Source organism: Portunus trituberculatus, chromosome 19, assembly GCF_017591435.1.
Source record: "Portunus trituberculatus isolate SZX2019 chromosome 19, ASM1759143v1, whole genome shotgun sequence".
Classification (NCBI taxonomy): Eukaryota; Metazoa; Arthropoda; class Malacostraca; order Decapoda; family Portunidae; genus Portunus; species Portunus trituberculatus.
This window is the reverse complement of record NC_059273.1, coordinates 18602448-18628754: the sequence shown is the minus strand read 5'-3', so window position 1 is coordinate 18628754 and position 26307 is coordinate 18602448. Positions and strand designations below refer to the sequence as shown.

The 26307-nt window shown below is 37.7% G+C and overlaps 1 protein-coding gene across 7 annotated transcripts in view; it reads right to left on the bottom strand.

The window, feature by feature from the left end:
- The window catches only part of LOC123506148 (activin receptor type-2A-like), a 45765-nt gene extending 37268 nt beyond the window's left edge, over positions 1 to 8497 (bottom strand). The window contains exon 1 of one of the 7 annotated variants that reach the window (XM_045258059.1): positions 8356 to 8497. The gene's annotated coding sequence lies outside the window, so the exon portion shown is untranslated. Of the gene's footprint in view, positions 1 to 7809; positions 8332 to 8355 lie in introns of those variants that run through there. The other 6 variants (XM_045258055.1, XM_045258057.1, XM_045258062.1 and 3 more) reach the window with 6 other exon arrangements.
- Positions 8498 to 26307: the final 17810 nt, after the last annotated feature.

Here is a 26307-nt window from a genome sequence, read left to right as displayed (position 1 = left end):
TCATCTCTTTCTTTTAACTGTTCTTGAAATACTTCTTGAAATGATTCCTTGTCTTTCTTATCTTGGATTCCCCATGCTTGTACTTCTTTTTTAATCACGTCTTGTACTCTTTCTTCTTCTTTGTTAACTAGATCTTTTAGCTTTTGTTTTTCTTTCTCGGCTTTACCGAGTCCTTCTTCCATCAATTTCTTATAGTTCACTATTTGCACTTTTAATTCTTCATTTTCAGTTCTTAGCCTAGTTTCGTTTTCTTCCACTCTTTTTATCCTTTCTTTCAATTTCCGGAGCTCTTTATCCTGTTCTTCATTCTCTTTCATTCCCATACTTTCCTTTATCAATTTATCTAATTTACGTTCGATAGTCAAGACTCTATCAAATAGTGAAGTTTGCGCCGTATCAAAGCCTTCAAATTCTCTTTCTCCCTCACCAACATTGTCATCATCAGCTTTCATTCTTTCCCTTGTCACATACCTGCATTTAGATGGAATGTGTGTGTGTGTGTGTGTGTGTGTGTGTGTGTGTGTGTGTGTGTGTGTGTGTGTGTGTAATTCACCACCACCATGGTCGTCTGCTGGTCACCCAGCCAGTCTTCCCCATTACAGAGCGAGCTCAGAGCTCATAGACCAATCTTCAGGTAGGACTGAGACCACAACACACTCCACACACCAGGAAAGCGAGGCCACAACACCTCGAGTTACATCCCGTATCTATTTACTGCTAGGTGAATAGGGGCTACACATTAAGAGGCTTGCCAATTTGCCTCGCCACTTTCTGGGATTCGAACCCAGACCCTCTCGGTTGTGAGCCGAGCGTGCTAACCACTACACTACACGGTGTGTGTGTGTGTATGTATTTACCTAATTTACCTAGTTGTAGTTTTACAGGGCCTGGGCTTTATGCTCGTGTGGCCCTGTCTCCATGTGTGTGTGGGTGTGTATTTACCTAGTTGTAGTTTTACAGGGCCTGGGCTTTATGCTCGTGTGGCCCCATCTCCATATTTACACTTATCATGTGTGTGTATTTATGTAGTTGTAGTTTTACAGGGCCTGGGCTTTATGCTCGTGTGGCCCCGTCTCCAAATCTACACTTATCCAATTTTTCTTTAAAACTATGTACACTCTTTGCTGACACCACTTCCTCACCCAAACTGTTCCAAGTCTCAACACATCTTTGCAGGAAACTAAATTTTTTAACATCTCTCAGACATCTTCCCTTCCTCAGTTTCTTACTATGCTATCTTGTGCTTCTAATGTCATATTCTTCTCTCAGGATTAGTTTCTCATTATCCACTTGTGTGTGTGTGTGTGTGTGTGTGTGTGTGTGTGTGTGTGTGTGTGTGTGTGTGTGTGTGTGTGTGTGTGTGTGTATTTACCTAGTTGTATTTTACCTAGTTGTAGTTTTACAGGGCCTGGGCTTTATGCTCGTGTGGCCCCGTCTCCATATCTACACTTATCCAATCTTACTTTAAAAGTGTGCACACTCATTGCAGACACTACTTCTTCATCTAAACTGTTCCACGTCTCAATACATCTCTGCGGGAAACTATATTTTTTAATATCTCTCAGACATCTTCCCTTTCTCAGCTTTTTACTATGCGATCTTGTGCTTGGTGTCATATTCTTCTCTCAGGATCAGTTTCTCATTATCCACTTGGTCCATTCCGTTGATCAATTTATAGACTTGTATCAGGTCTCCTCTCTCCTTCTTTGTTCCAAGGTTGGTAGATCCATAGCCTTTAGTCTCTCCTCATATGTCATCCCTTCAAGTTCTGGGACCATTCTTGTAGCCATTTTTGTAGCCTCTCCAATTTCCTTATGTGTTTCTTTTTATGAGGGGTCCACACTACTCCTGCATATTCCAATCTGGGTCTTATTATAGTATTTATCAATTTCTTCATCATTTCTTTGTCCATGTAGTGAAATGCTACTCCAATATTCCTCAGCAAATTATATGTTTCTCTAAAAATTCTATCAATATGGCTTACTGGTTGATTGTTTTCTTCCATCGTCACTCCTAAGTCCTTTTCCTTTTGACTTTCTCCAGTTCTACTCCATCTCCCATCTTATAGATTCCCACAGGTCGTCTTTCACTCTTTCCCATTTCCATGACATGGCTTTTGTTCACATTGAATTCCATTTCCCACTTCTTACTCCATTCCCAGATCTTATTTAGGTCTTCTTGCAGTATTTCACAATCCTCCTTTTGCTTTATAACTCTGCACAGTTTCGTATCATCCGCAAACAAATTTATGTAGCTGTGTGTGTGTGTGTGTGTGTGTGAAACATCTTTAAGGTTCAAGTGCCATCAGTTAAAAAAAAAAATTACTCCACAATATGACGCAGCTGACAGTGTCAAGAATGATATGAGAAAGACCTTAGAAATCAGGTAAGCCAATTCCTCAACCAAATTTCATGAGAACTCTTTGAGAAGAATGTGGTTCACTGGTGTGTGGGAAGCAGCAATGTTTTTTTTTTATGGTACAAAAGACATAACTCATTGTGATACACATGTCATGTATGCATCTATAAGGTATGTTATTCCATGTTTCATCCACATACAAGCATATTACCACAAGGTGAGTGGTAAGACTCTTGCTCCATCATTATCCTCTCTCATACAGGCTAACAGTGCAAACCAGAGACCCTCAATACACACTGACAAATTTCAAAGAATTTTTCTTTCCATACAATCCTCCCCATACACACACTAGCAAATTTCCAAAAATATTTATATTCTTTCCACATGCAAAGAAAATATTTCATGTAGCTCCTCTCCATCTTTCTTTACAAATGATCAGAGTACTAGTGCCTACCTGCCATCTTTCTGATAACACAAAATCCAAAATCTCAAACATGTTGCTCATTAGGGCATCTCACAGCAATATGAATACCAATCTGTCCAATCTTGACCATTCAGTACGAAATATCATTGCTATACAAAATTTGTACCTGAACTCAATACTAAGAGAATGACAAGTAGTACTGAGAATGAGAAACTTGTCTTGTTAAAACTTTGCCACTCTCTCTCTCTCTCTCTCTCTCTCTCAAAACAATAAATAAATAAAAATAAATAAATAACAAAAAAAATAATAACAATAATAATAATAATAATATTATCATTAAATAAAATGGACATAAAAAATAAATACATAAATGTTGACACTATACAGTACATCCTTCCAGCATGTCAATGGGCATGATGAAAGTGATATAGATAGTTCTCAAGGTGAATGACCTGTTAATGAGTTCACATTTATATATATTTTGATGTAAGAGGCAAATAAGCATGAATCAATGCACAAATAAGACAAATGATGAAAGAGTAAGGTTTAGGCTACATGTATGAACAGCAAATATGATAACCAGAAAATAAGTTGAACATAATTAATTTTTTTCAATGGGAGTCCTTTATTTACTATTTTGATATAGCTACTACTAGCAATACTAATATTGCTACTAGATATTATTAATAATGGTATATATCAAATTCCTTGTCTATGGAACACCAGCAATTATAACCTGCCTCATCAAATAGATCCTTTCATTCTGTGTATTGTCAACATCATGTCCATTTATGCACCAAAAACTCTGGATGAGATTTTCCAATCTTATTCAAGAGTTCTGGAGCAACACAGCGGCTTGTCTGGATCAACAACCCTGACTGACACACCGCCCCAATTGACATTAGTGACAACTGTTCACCAAGCAATGCTGAGTGTGTTCGTGTGTGCATGTGGTGCTGGGGTAAGTGACCTCAATATGCCAGCAAAGAATAATTAATGCTGATAGTTTTTTTTTTTTTTATGAATGAAGACAATGCTATAAGCTAATTTTAAAAATCAATCAATAAATAAATTAATTAAAAAACATATCCTACTAGGGAGCTTTATTTTGTCAGAGAAGAGAGATGGTTAAAATTTGAATCAGTTGGGTGAAGATATCTCTGCAATTGTTTTCCTAATTACTTTCACATTACTGTCCGTTTCTGTGGACAAGCCACATACTTCCCATTAATGAGACTACTGTTTTTAAGAGAAAGGGCATCTTCCTACAGAACACAGAACACATCCAACTTCCATCATGGAAAGTTATTTAATTTACCAACCATTGACTGACAAAGCACTGTCACCACAAAACTGTGAAGTGCCTGCAGATCTCTCTCCCTACTTCTGTCAACTGGCATTTTTTCTGCTGCAGTGACATATCATTGGTTGAATAACCAGATCAGCACTGGTGGCCATGGGCTCATTGAGAAAATGGACATGAAATTGAAAAAAGAAGTATGAGAGAGGATGACCACTATCTCAAAACTGGCTCTTTGGGTGGCTGGAGCAGGAAACAAACCAGAGCTTTATTGTACAGCTGGTAGGGCCATTAGAGAAGGCTGAGCAATGAGACCAGGACATGCTGGTCCCACTCATACAACAGTATATTTAGTTAGCATCAGTGATTACTATTGACCAATGAAGTGCTTACAACAAACTGAGTGGTTTAGGCTATACCCATCGTGTAGCAAACCAGCCTGAACACTGTTTAGGGTACTTGTACTAATGGAGACACACTTGTCCTATGCAGACGCATTTGACAAAAAAAAAAAACTTCTCTGCCGATGTTGAATAGATAGGAGCATGATTATAGGCTCAAAAAATCATATAATTATCCCCTCATACTATGACATAGTCTTACCTTCCTAATCCAAATAGGTGCATGACTGCAGGAGATGAAATGAAAAAAAGTGCAGTTTTTGAAAGAATCCTTACGAAAACCTAAGATTTTTACTTTTTTTTAAGGTACTTTTTTTTACTGTTCCTTAACAAATTTCTATTCCATTTTTTTGCAGGTGACTTGTGCATGGCTTTATGTGCACTAGTGCATAAGAAACTGCTTCACATTGCATACATGGAAGGGGAGAGAGGGTGCATCTCCATAGGGCATGAATAATGGGGTATTTCCTATGGAGATGCACTTTTTCAGATTGATCTTAGAAGGGCCTAAGTAACACTGATGAAAAGCCCAGCCCTTGTCTGTGTTCAGTATAAATAAGGGCCAGTTTTCTTCACTGTGTATGTCCTTTTGACTCAGGGGGTACCTCTGCCCTATGAAGACGCACTGCGCAAGACCAATGGAGACGTGCGTCTCCATTGGTTTTACGCAGTGCCTCTCTTTGGGGCATTGTGAATGAGCACTTTTCCTTAAATATGTTCACCTAACCTAACCTAATCTAACCATTTTCTAAGGTGCATGAAATAAAAAATTCACCTCTCTGCTGGCACTAAACAAATATGACTGGAAAACAACAGACTAAACAGGGGAGACAATGATTCGCTGCTAGACCTGTGTACACAAAGCATGATATAGAGGAAGCCATAAGGAAGCATGAAGAGTAAGTAGCCTTGGCTCTGCATGTATGTTTTATATAGTATATATTTCATTGACAGTAATGATGAAGGCATGACTGTCTCTTTCCTAAAGCAAAAAAATGAAACCTTCAATTTCTTCCCAGATGTAGAGGACAGCTCATGTCCAGTTTACAAGGATGAAATCGTAGTTCTAGATGATCCTGTGACTAAAGTAATGAATCGTTCGATTGGATTTGTATTCCCTTCAGCTATTAAGTCTTTCATTGCCTCCTACTTTCAAAAGTAGCATAAGATTAATGCATCTAGTATTGTCATGAAATACTAATGAAGGAAATTGGCTTATTCTGTTTCTGATTTCAAGAAATTCTTTGGATTGGTACAATGATCTTTTTTGTTATATAATATCAATGCCTATGCTACAAAGTTTGTTATAGAACCTAGAATTTTCACTTAAGTTTTGAAGTCATGAAATACTAATGAAGGAAATTGGCTTATTCTGTTTTTAATTTCAAGAAAATCTTTGGATTGGTACAATGATCTTTTTTGTTATATAATATCAATGCCTATGCTACAAAGTTTTGCTATAGAGCCTAGAATTTTCAATTGAGGTTTGAAAAGTACATTACTTTTTTTTAGTATGCATAAGGTGAGGAATTTGTACAATTAAAAAAAAAAAAAAGCATAGGTGCGTCTTGTTAGGTTTTGCCTGCCCTAACAAGACGCAGCTGGTTTTTGTCATATATATCTCAACCAGTTACAGAAAGAAAAAAAATGATAACATGTGAAAGTATAAGTCTTTTGCTATTGATCCCCCCTACTCTCAATGTTTAATCTTGTATACACATGCAGTAATGATTTAAAGAAACATATTTATATGAATAAATGCGTCTCCATTGGTACGTGTACCCTACCCTGCCAACATTAGCGTGCAAAAATTGAATACTGAACGTCTGTGGAGAGACACTATGGAGCTGATGAAATGAACTGGTCTTCAGAGCAGTTATCTCTACCAATATTTGGTCAGATACCTCTTCATTAAGGCCAATAAGAAAGAAACCCTCCTGGATGTCTTCTTCCTCCAGACAGTCTCAATCTATGCTCCCAGTGTGGGGAGTGTCACAAGTCTCCTCCACTACCCTGCCTTGGCACCTCCAGTTAAGAGGAGGCCAATCATGAATGACCTGACCAGGTAGGGTGTTTTATAAATATATATATTTGGTTTGGTTACGTTAGATTTATTAAAATTCTGTCAACAAAATCTAACAGATCAGTAAAACTAGTTAGGCTACATTAGATTAAGTTTAAATTAACCAAATTCACAAAATCTAACACAGCAGTGAAATCATCCATAATGAGGGAAGAAAGTAAGTAATTATGAGGAATGGCACATGTGTTACTTTTCAAAAATTACTTTCTGACAGGGGAAGAAATATTGTAATGATGATTATTATTATTATTTTGTTCTGGTCAATCTCAGAGCATTTTGAAGTACTTAATCTGTCAGTCATCTTTATTGCAAATCAGTTCTTGATGGGTGGATGAGAGAGAGAGAGAGAGAGAGAGAGAGAGAGAGAGAGAGAGAGAGAGAGAGAGAGAGAGATTTACCAAATTATTTCAAAACACTAAAATCTCCCAGAAAAAAATTGTTTGAGACACCCAATTCAAATGAGCAAGGAATTTAATATCTAGCCTAGTAATGGTGTCAACACTGTTACTGAATGGAAGGCACCACATAACTAAATTAGTTTAATTAACTAACCTGACACAAATTTCATCCACACTGAAAAAAAAAAATCTAGAAGTAAAGAATAAATGCTGACTAACAACTATAATACATTAGTTAGCTTTAATTTCAGCTTGAAAATTTCCATGAACAACTGTAATGATAATGTGATGAAGCTTAGACAAACAACTTTCCATAAAGCAACATTAAATCAAGATCTAATGATGGTCCAGCTAAATACACTAAAGCATGGATTAAAAATACATCACTTAAGGATACCAAAGTGTAATTTGCAAGAATCCACATGATATTAGGCTCAAAAACATGAGTTTCAAGGACCTGTATACTGTGACACTAAGTCTGATGAAAGTCTTGTTATACGAGGCAAATCACCCGAGACCTGGGCACGAAGAACACAACACAGTATATGGCTGTGTATTTACTAAAGCACTACCCAATGCAAGCATGAAAGGTAAGGACATCAAGCACCAAAATGACTGTGGCATTGGGGCTGTTTCAGGTCCCGCTACAAGAGGTACGTGGATTGAAACATGGACAAAAAGGACACCACATTAAGATATGAGGGTGCAGGTGCCAGAGAACAACACAACACAGAATCAAACACTAAATCTGGTGGAGTGCGAGTTCCCATCCTCCCTCACTTCCCTGACGCCCCTTGCCCTACACCACACCATGACAGCCGGCGGAACACACCAACATTACCAACCTGTCCTGCTTACGAGCCACGGCCTGCCCACCTGAGCACGACACCAGCACCACCGTCCCCTACCCAGCCTCTGACAGCCCCGCGGTAACAAATATTACACCAAAACATTGCTGCTCACCGCTGGTCTCCTTTCGCTCGTCAGTCACGCGTTACCAACACATGAATACCACGCCCCTCGAGTCACAGGGAGCTGAGGCACCCGTCTACCGAGTCACGGGGTGTAACTTCAAGTAATACCTCGTCTAGCTGCAGTATTTCAGCCACAATTTGTTAGCGAAATCCAATATGGCGTGTTTTTCAGGAGACATAATCCACTAGAATGGTGTAAGTCATCTAAAAACCTGCTTCACTGTTTTGTTACAGCCTGTTCGTCCCCTTGCCTTTCTGTTTTCGAGGCTTTTTAATTTGTTTAGATTAGTTTCAATGCGTTCTATTGGTGGTGAGAGGCGGGAGGTGATAAAATGGTGGGTTTGTGTTTTTTGGTGGTCGTCCTGGGAAGAGTTATAAAGCGTATTGGAACACGGGAAAAAGGTCGTTTAGGCTTACTGCACTAATGACGATAGCAATCCCATTTTAACTCCTTTTTTCTGCTTCCTTAGTTACGGACGGGGTACCTGGCAGGACTAGGCTTTGGTTGGGGGTGTGGGGGCCAGTGTACATATGCTTGGCTACGGCGTGGGCTCAATGGACTACTACTTGTACACCATTGATGGATGTAGGCAGACTACCACACTCCCATTACATTTACTTTCACTCATTTTCTCGTTGATGACACAGTTATCTTATAAATTTCTAAAGGATGCCATAGGTTTGTTATGTCTTTAGTCATTCAAAATAAGCCATAAACCTGAAGGGAATATATGATAAGAAAATATTGAGAATCCGTCACAGGCAACAGTTGGCTCCCTCCTGGACAGTGTGTCAAGTTCACCATATTGACGCCCAATTGGGCTACTTTTTTTACACTGACCCTGAATATGAAGCAAGTCGAATTTTGATTAGTAGAATGTAGAAATGAGAACAGTTGATCAAAAGTTCATTTCATTGAAGCCCATTAGAGTAGATGTGTCCCTGAGGCAATGATAGAGTACACAAAATTCTTTGGGATCAAGTGATGATCACTGGGAGCTCGACCATGAAACCGTAAATAAATAAGTAAACGTAGTACTTGGTTATAAATAGAAAGCGGATAATGTCTTCTCAACGTTGCCAGAGCGCACTGTGAAAAAAAAAAAAAATGAGGGATCTATGGCTACCTATAGTAGCTTAATAAAATGGAAATCTTACGTCGAGTGAAAATATAATCTTCCACAGAGACAATATACAGAATTAGTGTTTCTGTATTAATAAGAATCCTATGGATCTAGAATCCATTAATATTGGCATTATCATCATATCCGTGTATATATACATATATATATATATATATATATATATATATATATATATATATATATATATATATATATATATATGATTTATTTACTTTCAAAGTCAAAATAATGAAAGATATTGTTAACATTTATATTAGAAACAATCCCTAATCCAATTCATCACTGAGGAACTGACAATGAGAGAGAGAAAAAAGAAAAATAGTGAATACAATGTATATCAAGATGAGTCTGCCAGCAGTCACATTCTCAGCGGGCAGATTTCTCGCCAACGTCATGCATCCGTCATGCACTCTTTGACCTCCCGCGTGGGGCTCACAGCGCCGGGTTGCAGAATGCCAAACACTGCTTTAAGTGTCGGGTACACGTGCTTCCGCGGGGGCTCGCTCGCCGCGGATAAGATTTGTGTTGGAAGCAAGATATTAAGGCATGATGGCGTTCACTTTTTCTGATTTCAGTGTACTACATTATAAATGTATGCACAAGAGCATGCAGGTTATACAAATGACAGTTTTAACTTCTTAAGGAGGATTTTCGTATAGTCTCAGTACGATCTATGAAAGCTGTCACATCTTCTCTCAAGGATTTCTGTTTTATATAATCAAATATTCATTATTGCTTCATGAATGCTGAAGCATGTTCCATTCCTTGTTTTCTTTCTTGCAAGAGCATGCTGTCCATTGTCTAATAACCAAGAAGATTCTCTCTCTCTCTCTCTCTCTCTCTCTCTCTCTCTCTCTCTCTATATATATATATATATATATATATATATATATATATATATATATATATATATATATATATATATATATATATATATATAAAGAAGAAAAATATATATACAGACTAACATTTTTTTTCCTATACTCAGAGCAACAGCAAAAATTTCACAGAGAGAGCAGGACTAAGATATCATAAAGGAAAGCTGGAAGATTGCCACTGGATTGTCCCTGAAAGAATCCACGTCGATCAAAAAGATTGTGCACAGATAAATGCTTAATAAAAATCTTCAGTTAAGAATAAACTCAAAAGATTTGCAAAGATAGCAAATCAAAGCTATAGGTTGGTCACCCTTCTGAAATATAGATTAAATATAAGAAACTTCACAAGGAGCTAAGCTAAAAGTGGTTGTATGATGATAGGTAGAGTCGATGAGTAAAATCAGATAAACAAGAAGTGCTGACATGAGGTGATGGAGTTAACATGAATTAAGCATTGACTTCATCAGCTTCAACAGAGTTCACGTGAAGTGGTGTAGTTGGGTTTTAATATTGCAAGCAAGTATTGGTGTTAATATAGCATAAGGTGCTGACCTCGATTTATAAGGTGTTAATTGACATCGCAGAATTGTAGCTCAATGATGGATATAAATGTCTAAATGATGACATGAATCGAAGTGCTGGAGTAAAGAGGAGACGAGATGAGGTGTTTCGTAAAGTGAAGTGAAGTGAGATATATGAGCAGCGCTTGGATAAGTACTGAATCTTAGTAGTAGAATAGAAAGCGTGGTTTAGGAATAGATGGGGGCTAAAAAGTGGTGGTATGCGCTGTATGTATATAATGTGAACATACAGTATATGTGAATATAATATGGGTAAAATAAATCTGCATATAATTAGTTGATGCAAAGTAGATATATAGTGTGAATATAAGGATATAGATATAAAGTCTGGATGGATATACTTGATGTGGATGCTAAAAAGTGGTTATAGGTTGTGCGGATATGGGACGTATAAAAAATAGTGTGGATATATGGAGTTTTTAATGTAGCTTGTAGCTCTGGATAAAGTGTGAATAGAGATGAAGTATATATTTATGTGTAGATATGTAATGTGTAGATGAAACTAATAGATATTCTATATACTTTATGCACATTAAATGGGGATTTAAGAATATAAGGACGAACCTATATGTTTTTGATAAGTTAAAATAATAAGAAAAAAAGTATGATGATGATGGTGATGATGATGACGATGATGATGATGACGATGATGATGGAGTAGATCTTGAATAACAAAAACGAAGAAAGATATATGATGTAGATCGACTCTTGACAGGGTTAGAATTTGTTGCTGCAGATCGCCTTTCCCGCTGATCGAGTAAATGTGGGACAGACACAGACACACACAAGGAGATAGATCAAACTCTCTTACATGAGTAATTCGAGAAAAAAATGCTAATAAAAGGAAATATCGAGTGCGTGCATGAAATACTGTGATGGAAAGGCCAGAATGAGCACAAACAAATTTTGGGCTATCAATTGGGCTGTTTATCGGGAAGGTGGCGCGGGAAGTTCCACTATGACTTGGCAATACTGCGTCACGTACGCCGTCGGAGCGGCGACGAATCGTTCAACATGCCATTGACCCATTCATTATCCACATTTACGGAATAACATCCCAACTTCAGTATTTATCTAGGTTCGTGCCTTTTCTACTTTCCGGAAAACACTACTTATCCACAAATATGGGCGAAGGAACAGCTGAACATGGCAGAATAGGAAAATGAGGACGAAGGTTTTTGGTGGTGGGGTCATTTTAATCGTGTTCGTTCAAGTGTCGGCCGAGGGACCCTGACCCCCGGTGGGGTGCGGCGCGGAGGGGCTCAGCAGGGGCGTATGAAGTTTGTTTCTGTTTGTTTGTACGTTGCCTGACAGTGCTGCCTTCGTTGTGATCTCGTATGTAAATCTAATAATTTTCCGTTCAAGTGAGCCCAATACAACGGAGAAAATACAGTCCCGGATATATATTTGGGTTCTCAGTGGAAGGTTCTATTTATAAGACTCTCTCTCTCTCTCTCTCTCTCTCTCTCTCTCTCATGCAGTAACATGTAATGTGAAAATGTAACTTTTTTGTTTTGAGACACTGCGAGAAACTTACATATACGAAAGAGAATGACGGAATTAAACTCTTAGATTCGGTAGAACTATACAATGATCGATCACCTCGGCTACAATGGTGACATTTATACGTTGTCTTAATTACCACCTTCTTTATCCCTTCTCTTTAGATCTTGGAATCTACGATAGTAGCTTCTTAATTTGGCATCCGCGGCTTCGCGATCTTCCTAAGTCTTCCACCTCTTGGGGGCCCCATTTTCTTCTTGAGTTTCCCACTACACCAGCGAGGGGGTAGAAAGGAAAGGGGAAACGTGGGGTTTGATAAGAAGGAAGTAAACTGGAAAAAGCTGTATATATGCCATAGTATCACCTTTAGGGTATGACAGGTTCTTATACGAACTTCTATAGGGGTTTCTTCGCAAAAGCAATACATACTCTTTCAGTTTGTATCTCCAGCATACAACCACTTATGACTTATTATAACCAAGAGAGACGTCATAAGAAGAAAACTGAGTTACGCACATGGCAGTGACCCGAGAAAAGATGGAAAGCGAAATATGGAGCTACAAATGGCATGAGCACATGAGTGCCTGAGAAGAGAAAGAAAATGTTATATGAAAATACGTACAAGTGGTAACATTAGGACATGTTGGCCTGAAACTAAACTCGCATATGTTAGTCATCTGTACCTAGCTATAGTTATCCCTAACATAATCTAGAACTGAGCGCGGTTCTTGGATAAGCTATATCCCATTGTTCGCATGTCCACGGTGGAATATCAACTCATATTGTATGTTACGTGCACCATTCATAATTCTTGCACCATATGAAAGAGGTAAAATAGGTATTCAAATTCCAATTGGTCGTCACACACACACACACACACGTCCGGTAGCTCAGTGGTTAGAGCGCTGGCTACACAAGCCAGAGGACCGGGGTTCGATTCCCCGGCCGGGTGGAGATATTTGGGTGTGTCTCCTTTCACGTGTAGCCCCTGTTCACCTAGCAGTGAGTAGGTACGGGATATAAATCGAGTTGTGACCTTGTTGTCCCGGTGTGTGGTGTGTGCCTGGTCTCAGGCCTATCCGAAGATCGGAAATAATGAGCTCTGAGCTCGTTCCTTAGGGTAACGTCTGGCTGTCTCGTCAGAGACTGCAGCAGATCGAACAGTGGAACACACACGAAGAGGATAAATATGTTGATGAGGGTGAAAGGGCATTCGAAGGTTTTGATACGGCAAATACATACTTCCCTTCTTTAATAGAGTGTTAACTATTGAACGTAAATTAGATAAATGGATAAAGGAGAGTATGGAAATTAAAGAGAACGAAGAACAGGAAAAAGAGTTTCAGAAATTGAAAGAAAGGATAAAAAGAGTGGAAGGAAACGAAGCTAGGCTAAGAGCAGAAAATGAGGAACTGAAAAATAACAGATAATAATGAAAGTGAATACCGTTCTCAAGTAAATAATTTTGTTAAATGGTGTGATGATAATTATTTGAATTTAAATATAAAAAAGACAGATGAAATTTTAATTGATTTTCGTAAGAGGGAGAGGTGTACTCAAAATCTTGTAATTAAAAAGGAACAGGTAGAAATTGCACATGATTATAAATATTTAGGGGTACAAATTGATGATAAAATAACTGGTGATGTAAACACAAAAAAAGGTGTATGACAAATGTATGCAGAGAATTCACTTTCTGAGAATTTTAAGAAATCTAAAAGTTGAAAATACTATTCTTGCCATGTTCTATAAGTCTGTTATTGAGTCAACTCTATGTTTTGGTTTAACAATGCTGTATGGGTGCCTCACTGCAAAAAAACAAGAAGAAACTCAAAAAGGTTGTGAGAATTGCTGGTAAATTGGGTGTAAAGGTAACAACACTAGATGACCTATATTCTAGAAATGTATTGTGTACAACTAGGAAAATAATGAACCCATCCACTCAATGATAACTACGTGTTCTTGAGATCTGGGAAAAAAGATTGGGTTTGCCTTCACAGAAAACATCTAGATATAAAAACTCATTTGTACCAGTTAGCATTAAATTGTATAATTATGTCCATGCAAAAAGGTAAAGTTATTGCTTCCATTGTGATTTCGATTCTGATGCGTGATAAATTTACAGCATGGTGTTTTTAAAATAGTGTAGTGTATAAAGTTTTAGCTTTGGACCTTACCTTGTCACATATATTTTATTGTGTGTTATACTGTATGTGTGTTAAATTGTAACTGTAACTTTCAATGATCTGGATCCACAAAGAGTTTCAATTTGTATGTATGATTACAAATTGACTAAATAAAGTATTTATTATTATTATTATTATTATTATTATTATTATTATTATTATTATTATTAAAAGGAAGTAGCCAAGTACAAGAAACAGATGGAAGAAGGACTCGGTAAAGCCGAGAAAGAAAAAGAGGAACTGAAAGATCTAGTAAACAAAGAACAGGAAAGAGTACAGGACGTGATTAAAAAAGAAGTACAGGCATGGAGAGTCCAAGATAAGAAAGACAAGGAAAATTTTCAGGAAGTGTTTCAAGAGTTGCAGCTTCCTTCCTTTCTTTCTTAAGAACAATTGAAAGGAAGAGATGAGAATATGGCAAACACAATGATAGGAGTCCTCAAGAAAAAAAGAAAATCTAGTAAGGGAAATTGCAGAAAAAGAGTGTAATCATTTTTGGCCTTAAAGAAAAAAATGTAAAATATAGACCAAGAAGGGAAAAAGAGGAAATGAAATCAGTCAAAGACCTACTAAAGAATCTAAATGACGAGGATAGACAGAACCTAGAAGAGGTAGAAGAAATCCACAGAATGGGACCATATCAAGAAGGATCAGTGAGACCAATTAAGATAGTATTATTAAAATCACAAGCAGCAACAGAAGAAATACTGTATAGAACGACAAAACTCAGAGAAACAGAAGGTTGCAAGGATATATATATATATATATATATATATATATATATATATATATATATATATATATATATATATATATATATATATATATATATATATATATATATATATATATATATATATATATATATATATATATATATATATATATATATATATATATATAAAGAAAAATAGAAATGAAGAAAGGAAGAGACACAACGAACTGGTGGCAGAAGCAAGGAAGAAAAATAATGAAAGGTCAGAGGAGGAGAAGAAGGCTTTTTTTTTTGGGGGGGGGGAGGAGAATTCTAGGAGACAGAATAAGGAAATGGTATATAAAAGAGAAGGAAGAAAAAAAAATGGAGCAAGTTTAACTAAAAATTATGAGAACAGGAGATTAAAAATGATGTATACGAACATAAATGGGATTTTATCAAGTAAATTGGAATTAAGAGATTACATAAAGAAAGAAGAACCAGGTATTGTATGCCTGGTTGAAACAAAATTAAATGAAGCAATAAAAATAGACATGTATAATAGGTATAATATATGGAGGAGAGACAGAGTGGGTAAAGGAGGAGGAGGAGTCATGATGATGTTAAGGAAAGAGATAGTGGTAAACCAAGTGGAGTATGGGGAAGGAAAAGCAGAAGTATTGTATATTAAGATACATATTAATAAAAAAGAGTTAACAATCATTGTAACATATGTGCCACCAAAAATCAAGAATATAGAGACATGATAGATGGCACAATAAGGAGTCTAACGAAAATCATTAAAGAAAGGAGAAAAGTGATATTAGTAGGAGATTTCAACTGTAAAGAAGTGGACTGGGAAAATTATGAAAGTGGCCTGGGGAGATAGATTCCTGAATCTAATGATAGATAATATGATGGACCAAAGAATATAGGAAAACAAGATTCAGAGGAAACGATGAGCCGACGAGATTGGACCTGTTTTTTTTACAAGGGGTATACAAATGAATGATGATAAAAGATATAAGTGCCCATTGGGAAAGAGTGACCATGTAATATTAGAAATGGATATAGAAGAGGGAAAGGAAGATAGAGACGAATCATACAGAGGAGACCGATTAAACTACAGAAAGGCTGATATTGAGAACCTCAAGAACTATTTAAAAAAACGTAAACTGGGAGGAGATGGATAACTCAAGAGAGGGTGCAAAAGAAATATAACTTATTTTTGGAAATATACAAAACAGGAGTCAGGAATATGTCCCAAATATAGACCTAAAGAAGAAGGAAAGAAAGACTGGTTTAACGCAAGGTGTGCTAGGGCAAAGGAGAAAAGAGATGGAGCATGGAAAAGGTGGAGGAGAAATAGAAATCCAGAAAATAAGGAAAACTTCAAAGCAGCGAGAAATGAATATGCTAAGGTGAGGAAGGAAAGAAAAGAACTATGAAAAGGACATTGTCGAAAAATGTAAGGAACAACCAAAATTGTTCTACAGATTCCTAAATGGAAAAATAAGGCAAAAAGAAACAATAGAAAGGTTAAAAGGAGAGAACGGGATGGTAGAAGACCCAAAAAGTATGGCAGAACTGTTAAACAGTAAATTTCAGGAGGTCTTTACTAAGGAATCCAAATTTGAAAGACCACAGGGTAATAGAGAGACTGTCTATATGGAAGAGATTAGAGTAACCAAGCTTGAAATAAAAGAGTTGATGGAATTAGATGAAGAGAAGGCAATGGGACCGGATGAAGTCTCAGGCAGAATATTAAAAGAATGTAGGGGAGGAACTCGCAAGTTCTATTTATACAACATCATAAAATGCTCAATAGAAAATGGAACAGTACCATTAGAATGGAAAGGAGCTGAAGTGGTTCCCATATATAAGAAAGGAAGGAAGGATGAACCTTTAAATTACAGACCGGTATCACTAACTAGTGTAATATGCAAGGTGTGTGAAAGAGTAATAAAGAAACAATGGATCAAATTTCTTGAAGACAACAAAGTATTATCAAATAGCCAATTTGGTTTTAGAAAAGTTCGGTCGTGTGTAACAAATTTACTGAGTTTCTACTCTAGAATAGTTGATAGAGTACAAGAGAGAGAGAGAGAGAGAGGGATGGATTGACTGTATTTATTTGGATTTAAAAAAGGCGTTTGATAAAGTGCCACATGCAAGATTACTGTGGAAGTTAGAAGAGAAGGGTGGCTTAAAAGGAAGCACATTGAGATGGAAGAAAAATTATTTAAGGGGGAGAGGAATAAGGACGGTAGTTAAAGATATGAAGTCCAAGTGGAGAGCAGTAGAAAGCGGAGTGCCACAGGGGTCAGTATTGGCAATACCATATATATATATATATATATATATATATATATATATATATATATATATATATATATATATATATATTTAAACGACATGCCAGAGGGAGTGAACAGCTACATAAATCTGTTTGCGGACGATGCGAAACTGTGCAGAGTTATAAAGCAAAAGAGGATTGTGAAATACTACAGGAAGACCTAAATAAGACCTGGAAATGGAGTAAAAAATGGGAGATGGAATTCAATGTGGACAAAAGCCATGTCATGGAAATGGGAAAGAGTGAAAGACGACCAGTGGTAATTTATAAGATGGGAGATGGAGTAGAACTAGAGAAAGTAAAAAGGAAAAGGACTTGGGAGTGACGATGGAAGAAAACAATCAACCGGTAAGCCATATTGATAGAATTTTCAGAGAGATATATAATTTGCTAAGGAATATTGGATTAGCATTTCACTACATGGACAAAGAAATGATGAAGAAATTGATAAGTACTATAATAAGACCCAGATTGGAATATGCAGGAGTTGTGTGGACCCCCATAAAAAGAAACAAAGAAGTTGGAGAGACTACAAAAAAATGGCTACAAGAATGATTCCAGAATTTGAAGGGATGACATATGAGGAGAGACTAAAGGCTATGGATCTACCAACCCTGGAACAGATAAGGGAGAGAGGGGATCTGATACAAGTTTGTAAATTGATTAACGGAATGGATCAAGTGGATAATGAGAAACTGATCCTGAGAGAAGAATATGACAATCGAAGCACAAGATCGCATAGTAAAAAACTGAGGAAGGGAAGATGTCTGAGAGATGTTAAAAAAATATAGTTTCCCGCAAAGATGTGTTGAGATTTGGAACAGTTTGAGTGAAGAAGTGGTGTCAGCAAAGAGTGTGCATAGCTTTAAAGAAAAATTGGATAAGTGCAGATGTGGAGACGGGGCCAGACGAGAGTAAAGCCCTGTAAAACTACAACTAGGTAAAAACATTATACGTTCTCTCACTTCACTTACAGAAAACAAACCTAAATCTCTCTCTCTCTCTCAAAAAAAAAAATAAATAAATAAATAAATAAAAATAAAATAAATAAATAAATAAATAAATAAAAATAAAAATAAAATAAAATAAAATAAATAAATAAATAAAAAAATAAAAAATAAAAATAAAATAAAACAAAAATAAAAATTGCACAATCTCAAACCAAATCATATTTTCCCTCTTCCATCCGCTCCATTATTCCCATACATTCATTCATTAATCTAATTTCTTATAGCAGCGTAATAGCTACATATACTGCTGCTGGGCCAGTCAGGCAGTCATGTCGATCTGTTATGCGGAGGACGTTGATTTATTAGCTTTTAATAACTAATAAGCCTTTCTGTTTGAAAATCAAACACACACACACACACACACACACACACACACACACACACACACACACACACACACACACAAACACACACATATATTTACACACACACACATATATATATATATATATATATATATATATATATATATATATATATATATATATATATATATATATATATGGATATAAAAGGATGGAGAAGGATTTGATATCCAAACAGAAAGGTAGCCTATAGATAATTAAAAGCTACTAAACCAACGTCCTCCGCATATATATATATATATATATATATATATATATATATATATATATATATATATATATATATATATATATATATATGCAAGAAGGAAAATGGCAACAAAAAAAAAGAAGAAAAAGAAAGAAAGAAAAAAAAAAAGCCCACTTGGAATGCCAGTTCTCTTAAAGATTAAAAGAGAATAAGCCAAAAGTCTGGGACAAATGTCTTGAAACTTTCCTCTTAAAAGAAGTTAAATCATAGGAAGATGGAAACACAGAAGCAGGCAGGGAATTCAGAGTTTATCATGTGAAAGGTATGAATGACTGAGAGTATTGATTAACTCTTGCATTAGGAAGTTGCCGACACACACACACACACACACACGGGACATCGTCGATGGCGGAGGTGGTCGCTGAGCTCCAGAGCAATCATCTATAATTCTACAGTTACCTAAGAGTAACCAAGGTGGGAAAGGAGCTGGTAATGTTTGTCCCGTCTCCATATAGTCATGTTAACTGTTGATTAGCAAAATAATGTCCAGTGAAGGTAAATATAAACTGTAGCCTGCGTTTGAGCCATCAGCTGGTTTGTTTACGTCTGCGCAACATGGCGGCCGTGAACTCGAAAGAGGAATCAGACTTCACAGGGTTTCAAGGAATAATGGAGAAGAGCGCTTATGTGAAGAAAATTCTGGAGTTAGAAGGTAAAATTGAAAACTGTTTGAAAAGTATGAGGGCCTGGAAACGAGTTATGACAATGTAAAAGAGACTGTGCCGATATGAAGAAGGAAAATGCAGCACTGAAAGAGGAAGTTAAGCTAATTAAAGTGAATTGCGAAAATGTGGAGAATCTCTAGGAAAAGTGATGGAGAAGCAGGCTGAATGGAAAAAGTCAGGAAGTGGAAAGAAAGGAGGTAAATTACAAAGTTGCAAGTCTGGAAAAGGAAATCAAAGAGTCAGGGAGAAAACTTTGGGCCTTGCTGAAATTATAGATCAACAGATCATAGAAGAGAAGATAGCTGAGAAAGTGGTGAAGGTTATTAAGTCAAATGAGACATTGGTGAGGGAAACTGTAGACAAAAAGAGATGTGTGGTGATATTTGGTGTGGAGGAGGATAAGACACCGAGTAAAATGGAGAGAGAGAAAACATAAAAAGGTGATAAATAATATCATTAATGTGGTGCAGGAGGAGGAAAAGACCTAGTACAAGAAATAGAGGACTTCCATAGAATTGGAAAGTTCACAAGAGAAGGTATGAGGCCAATAAGAATCAAACTTAAGTCACAAAAGGATGTAGATGAATTGGTGGAGAAGTCATGGAGGCTAGCCCAGCAGGAAACAACAAGGAAGATTTGGTTGAGAAGAGATCTCGGTGAAAAGGAAAGAGAAATGTTAAATGAGTTGAGAAAGGAGGCTTTGAAAAAATGAAGAGAGGACAGAAGAAGAGAAGAAAGAGTTTTTCTGGAGAATCTTGGATATGAGACTGAGGAAGTGGTTCATAACCCAGAAAAGTACAGCAAGAAAGGACTAAAGAAACTTACATATGAGCGAAATGTAATGTATTCCAACATAAATGGAGTGATATCGGGATTTTAGAACTCAACGATTACTTGAGGGACAAGAACCCAGATATTGTGGGTCTTACTGAAACAAAACTGAGAGAGGGAGAAGACCTGATGAAGGTTGGAGAAGGAAATATAACGTTTGGAAAAGAAATAGAGTAGGTAAGATGGGAGGAGGAGTGATGTTGCTGGTTAAAAAGATATAAAGGTGGATCAAGTGAAAAAGGTATGGGAAAGGCAGAAGTGCTAAAGATCAGAGCAGAAACTAATGAAGGAAAAAGAGGCACTACATAGTGGTGTACGTACCACCTAAGACAAATGCATGGTCAGTACAGGAATATGAAGAAATGATAAGTGATACAGGAACATGTCTGGAAGAAATGTTGGGTGGCTGTGAACGAACTATAATGATGGGAGATTTTAATTGTAAAGAGGTGTGTTGGGAGGACTGGTCAATGGAAGGATCAGAGACAACATGGGGAAATACACTATTGACACTGGCAATGGAAAATGTGTTAACTCAGTGGGTCAAAGAAGATACTAGGTTTGGAGGAGAGGGAGCATCGTCAAGACTGGACTTGGTCTTTAGTACAGAGCCAATGGTCATTGAGGAGATGAGGGTGGAGTGCCCTTTAGCAAAGAGTGATCATGCAGTTTTGGAGTTCAAGGTGATAGACGAAGAGAAATCTAGAAGAAATGAAGAATATAAAGTGGGAAGATGGAATTATGCCAAGACAGATTTTGGAAACCTAAAGAAATTCTTTCAAGAGACAAATTGGATGAAATTCAAGAGTGCTAAGGGAGCAAATGAAAAGTGGAAGGAATTTATAAAATATACAAAGAAGGTGAGAAAAATTTGTACCAATAAGACAACATAGAGAAGTTGGAAAGCAGGACTGGTTTAACGATAGATGTGAAAAGGCTAGAACAAGAAAAGAGGATGCATGGAAGAGGTGGAGAAGGAAAAGACGGATTAAGCAGTGGAAAGTTACAAAAGAGCAAGAAATGAATATGTGTTGATTAGAAGAGAAGAAAGAAAGAAACAAGAAAAGGATATAATTGATAAATGTAAAGACCAACCAAGGCTTTTTTACAGACATGTGAACAACAACATCAAAAATAGAGAAAGTATTGAAAGTTTAGAAGTAAATGGAGTATGCAGTGAAGATCCCAGGAAATGGCAGAGGCTATGAATGGATGCTTTCGGAAGGTATTCACAAAGGAGACTGCTTTTGACAAACCACTGGTAATGGAACAGAAAGGGATTATGAAGGAGTTTCAAGTAACTGTGGAGGAGATCAAGAACATGATGGGGAGTTTAGAAGTGAGAAAAGCTGTGGGACCTGATGGGGTATCAGGATGGATTTTAAGAGAATGCAGGAGCAATTGGCAGAAAAAGTTTGTGAAGTAATTGATGCCTCATTAAGGGAAGGTGTAGTGCCCCAAGACTGGAAAAGAGCTAACATTGTCCCAATCTATAAATCAGGTAACAAGAGAGACCCATTGAACTATAGACCAGTGTCACTTACAAGTGTGGTAGCTAAGATGTGTGAGAGGGTGGTGAAGAATAGATGGACAGACTTCTTGGAGAAAATGACATACTTTGTGAGTGTCAATTTGGTTTTAGAAAGGGCGTTCATGCACGACAAACCTGATATGTTACTATTCGAGGGTGATAGATGTAATACAGGAAAGAGATGGTTGGGCTGATGGAATATATCTGGATTTAAAAAAGGCCTTTGATAAGGTACCACACCAGAGACTGATCTGGAAACTTGAAATGGTAGGAGGAGTGCATGGCAGTTTACTAAAATGGATGGAAGACTTTTGGTAGGAAGAGAAATGAGAACAATAATTAAGGACAGACCATCAGAATGGGGATTGGTGGAGAGTGGAGTTCCACAGGGATCAGTGTTGGCACCAGTAATGTTCGCAGTCTACATAAATGACATGGTGGATGGGGTGTCCAGTTATGTGAGCCTATTTGCAGACGATGCAAAATTGTTAAGAAAAGTGAGATGTGACAAAGATTGCGAACTACTCCAGGAAGACTTGGACAGAATATGGAAATGGAGCTGTACATGGCAAATGGAGTTCAACACGACAAAATGCAAGAAAATAGAGTTTGGCAAGAGTGAAAGAAGAATCAGGAGTATGTACAAGATAGGAAATGAAGACATAAAACCAGTCATGAAGAAAAGACCTTGGGGTGACAATTACCAATGACCTATCGCCAGAGAGACATATAAACAAAATAATTGGAGAAGTATTGAACTTATTGAGGAACATAAGAGTGGCGTTCAGATATCTAGATGAAGAAATGATGAAGAAAATAATTACTGCAATGATAAGACCGAGGCTTGAATATGCAACAATACAGTGGGCTCCGAACTTAAAGAAACACATAAGGAAACTAGAGAAAGTACAGAGGGCTGCAACGAAAATGGTGCCTGACTTAAGAGATTTGACTTATGAAGACAGACTGAAAAGAATGCAACTTCCAACCCTGGAAAACAGAAGAGAAAGGGGAGACCTGATAGCAATATACAGAGTGATGATTGGCATGGAAAAATGGATAGGGAAGATCTGTGTATGTGGAATGGAAGAATGTCGAGAGGGCATGGGAAAAACTAAAATGGCCACTTATAGGAGAGATGTGAAAAATATAGCTTCCTCATAGAAGGGTGGAAGCATGGAATAGTTTAGACGTGGAAGTGGTCAACGCAAGGAATATTCATGATTTTAAGAAAAGCTGGACATTAATAGATATGGAGACGGGACAACACGAGCATAGCTCTTTTCCGTATGTTACAATTAGGTAAATACAATTAGGTAAATACACACACACACACACACACACACACACACACACATATATATATATATATATATATATATATGCAAGAAGGAAAATGGCAACAAAAGAAGAAGAAAAGAAAGAAAGAAAAAAAAGCCCACTTGGAATGCCAGTTCTCTTAAAGATTAAAAGAGAATAAGCCAAAAGTCTGGGACAAATGTCTTGAAACTTTCCTCTTAAAAGAAGTTAAATCATAGGAAGATGGAAACACAGAAGCAGGCAGGAATTCAGAGTTTATCATGTGAAAGGTATGAATGACTGAGAGTATTGATTAACTCTTGCATTAGGAAGTTGCCGAGTTGGACAGATTAAGGGTGAGGGGAAGAAGATAGCCTTGTGCAGCGAGACCGTAGGAGGAGGGAGGCATGCAGTTAGCAAAGATCAGTAGAGCATTCAGCATGAAAATAGCAATAAAACATAGTAAGAGATATAACATTTCTGCAGTGAGAAAGAGGCTCAAGACAGTCAGCCAGAGGAGGGGAGTTGATGAAACGAAAAGCTTTTGATTCAACTTCATCTAATAAAACTGTATGAGTTCATGGAACCTCCCCAAACATGCGAAGAGTACTCTATACAAGGATGGATAATGCCCTTGAACAGAGTTAGCACTTGGAGAGGAGAGAAAAACTGGCAGAGACGCCTCAGAACGACTAACTTCACAGAAGCTGTTTTAGCAAGAGATGAAATGTGAAGTTTCCAGTTTACATTATGAGTGAAGAACAGACCAAGGATATTCAGACAGTTGAGGGTCAGTTGTTAGGCCTATTTTAGGGGGGCTGAAGCCCCTTTCTAAAATTTTCTTAAGCCCCCTAAATTATTTGATTTTTTTTTTTTTTTTCCTGTTTGCAAGTTGCCTGCTGGTTTTTCCATGAAGCAACACTGTCCTTATGTGTTTGGGCCATCTCATGCTTACGAAAGATGACTATAGCTTTCTTCTATTTCCAGCTTCAAACATTTAGATTTCTTCAGGGTTTGTTGTGTAATTCTAATACAGTGCCAAAAAGTTGTGAATAAAAAGATCTTGTAAATGCAAAACATTTTCGCTCGCGCGCTCGCATCCTGTGAATCTCCTGGGAACTAAGCTCCCCTGTTATTGAAACCTAGTGACGCCCCTGCTTGCAGAAGAGGGGATAGTTGATATATGGAGAAATTGAGTTTTTGAGGCATTGAACACTACTAAGTTTTCTCTGCCCAATCGGAAATCTCAGGCGTTCTATGGCGTATCTGCGTGATCTATTGACTTCCTGAAGGGTTGATCGTCTCTGATAGGACGTAAAAAGATGTAGGTGGTATAATCAGAGTAGGAGTGGATAGGGCAAGAAGTTAATTTCGTTAAGATCATTAATGAATAAAAGAAAGAGAGTGGGTGATAGGACAGAATCCTGAGGAACACCACTGTGAATAGATTTAGGAGAAGAACAGTGGCCGTCTACCATGGCTGTAATAGAAAAAAAAACTTGAGATAATTTCAGAGAAAAAAAAAAATAGAAACCGTAGGAGGGCAGATCACCTGTAGAGCGACCTTGACGGAAGTCATACTGGCGACCAGATAGCAGATTGTGAAGTGATATATATATATATATATATATATATATATATATATATATATATATATATATATATATATATATATATATGTGTGTGTGTGTGTGTGTGTGTGTGTGTGTACACCATAGGGAGCATACGCCGGGGGGCGCGTCTCCTTGCCTACCTTATGGTGCTATGGCGCCACTCCAGACGGTCATGCCTGGCTATATCACCATGCAGGCTCCCTTCCCATTCCAAGTTACTCCTGCAACAAGAGGCATCGACTTGCCGCAGCCATGAGTTCTGTGGACGTCCCCTTGGGCTCCTCTATGCTGGGTTATCCTTTTCGGAGACAACCCGATATGCAGGATCGGCTTCCGGGTAACGTGCCACATGCCCATATAGTCGCAGTTGGCGTTGACTGACTATGTTGGTTATCGGACTCAAATCAGTCTCACGGAACAATCGCTGATTTGACACAAAGTCATACCAGCTGTACCCCATGATCCTGTGAAGGCATCTAAATACCGAAGGCATCAATTTGTCTCTTCAGATCGGTGTTCAACGTCTATGTCTCACAACCATAGAGTAAGACAGGGATCACCAGCGACTTGAAGATCCGAATTTTCGTCCGTCTGCACAGGTAAAGACAACACCAAATACTCGTGTTGAGCGAGTCCAGTATCGCCGTGAGCCAGACCAATCCTCCGTACAACTTCCTGGCTCGACCCACCGTCGTTACGCACTACACTACCAAGGTATGTGAAGTTTTCCAAGATCTCAATGTCCTCGCCACGCGCATGGACAGACTGTACTGTTTCATTCAGTTAGCCTCCAAACACCTGAACTTTGGTCTTGGGCCAGGAGAACAGGAGTCCCAAGGGCTTCGCCTGCTCGTGCAGTGCCTCTAGAGTCTAGAACCATTATACTAGAACTTCCAGTGACTCAACAAAGATTACTGCATCATCGGCAAAACAAGATCTGTAATCTCAGTATTGCCGACAGATGCTCCACATTGACTTTGGTCTACAACTCCGCCTAGTACACAGTCCATGCAAGTGATGAAGAGTGATGGAGGAAGCACGCATCCCTGCCTCACTCCCGTATTCACAGGGAAGAAGCTGAACACGTCCCCTCCACACTTTACAACACTCAGTCCCGGAGTAGAGGCCAGTTAATAGATCAATAATAATTGCAGGAATCCCGCGGAAACGCAGAAGATCCCAGTCTCTCGTTGCACTGAATCAAACGCCTTCTTGAGATTTCTTTCCTAAACCTGAATTTTTCAAGTTTAAACCCATCATTTCTTGTTCTGTCCCCGCTACTGATCCTAAGAACTACATTCATGTCCCCTCTGTTGAAACCCTTATACCACTTAAATACTTCTATTAAGTCTCTACTTAACCTACATCTCTCTAAGGAATGCAAACTGTTTTTTTCAGTCTCTCTTCATAGGGTATATCCCTCATTCCCTGTATCTTTTTAGTCATCCTCCTTTGCACTGAC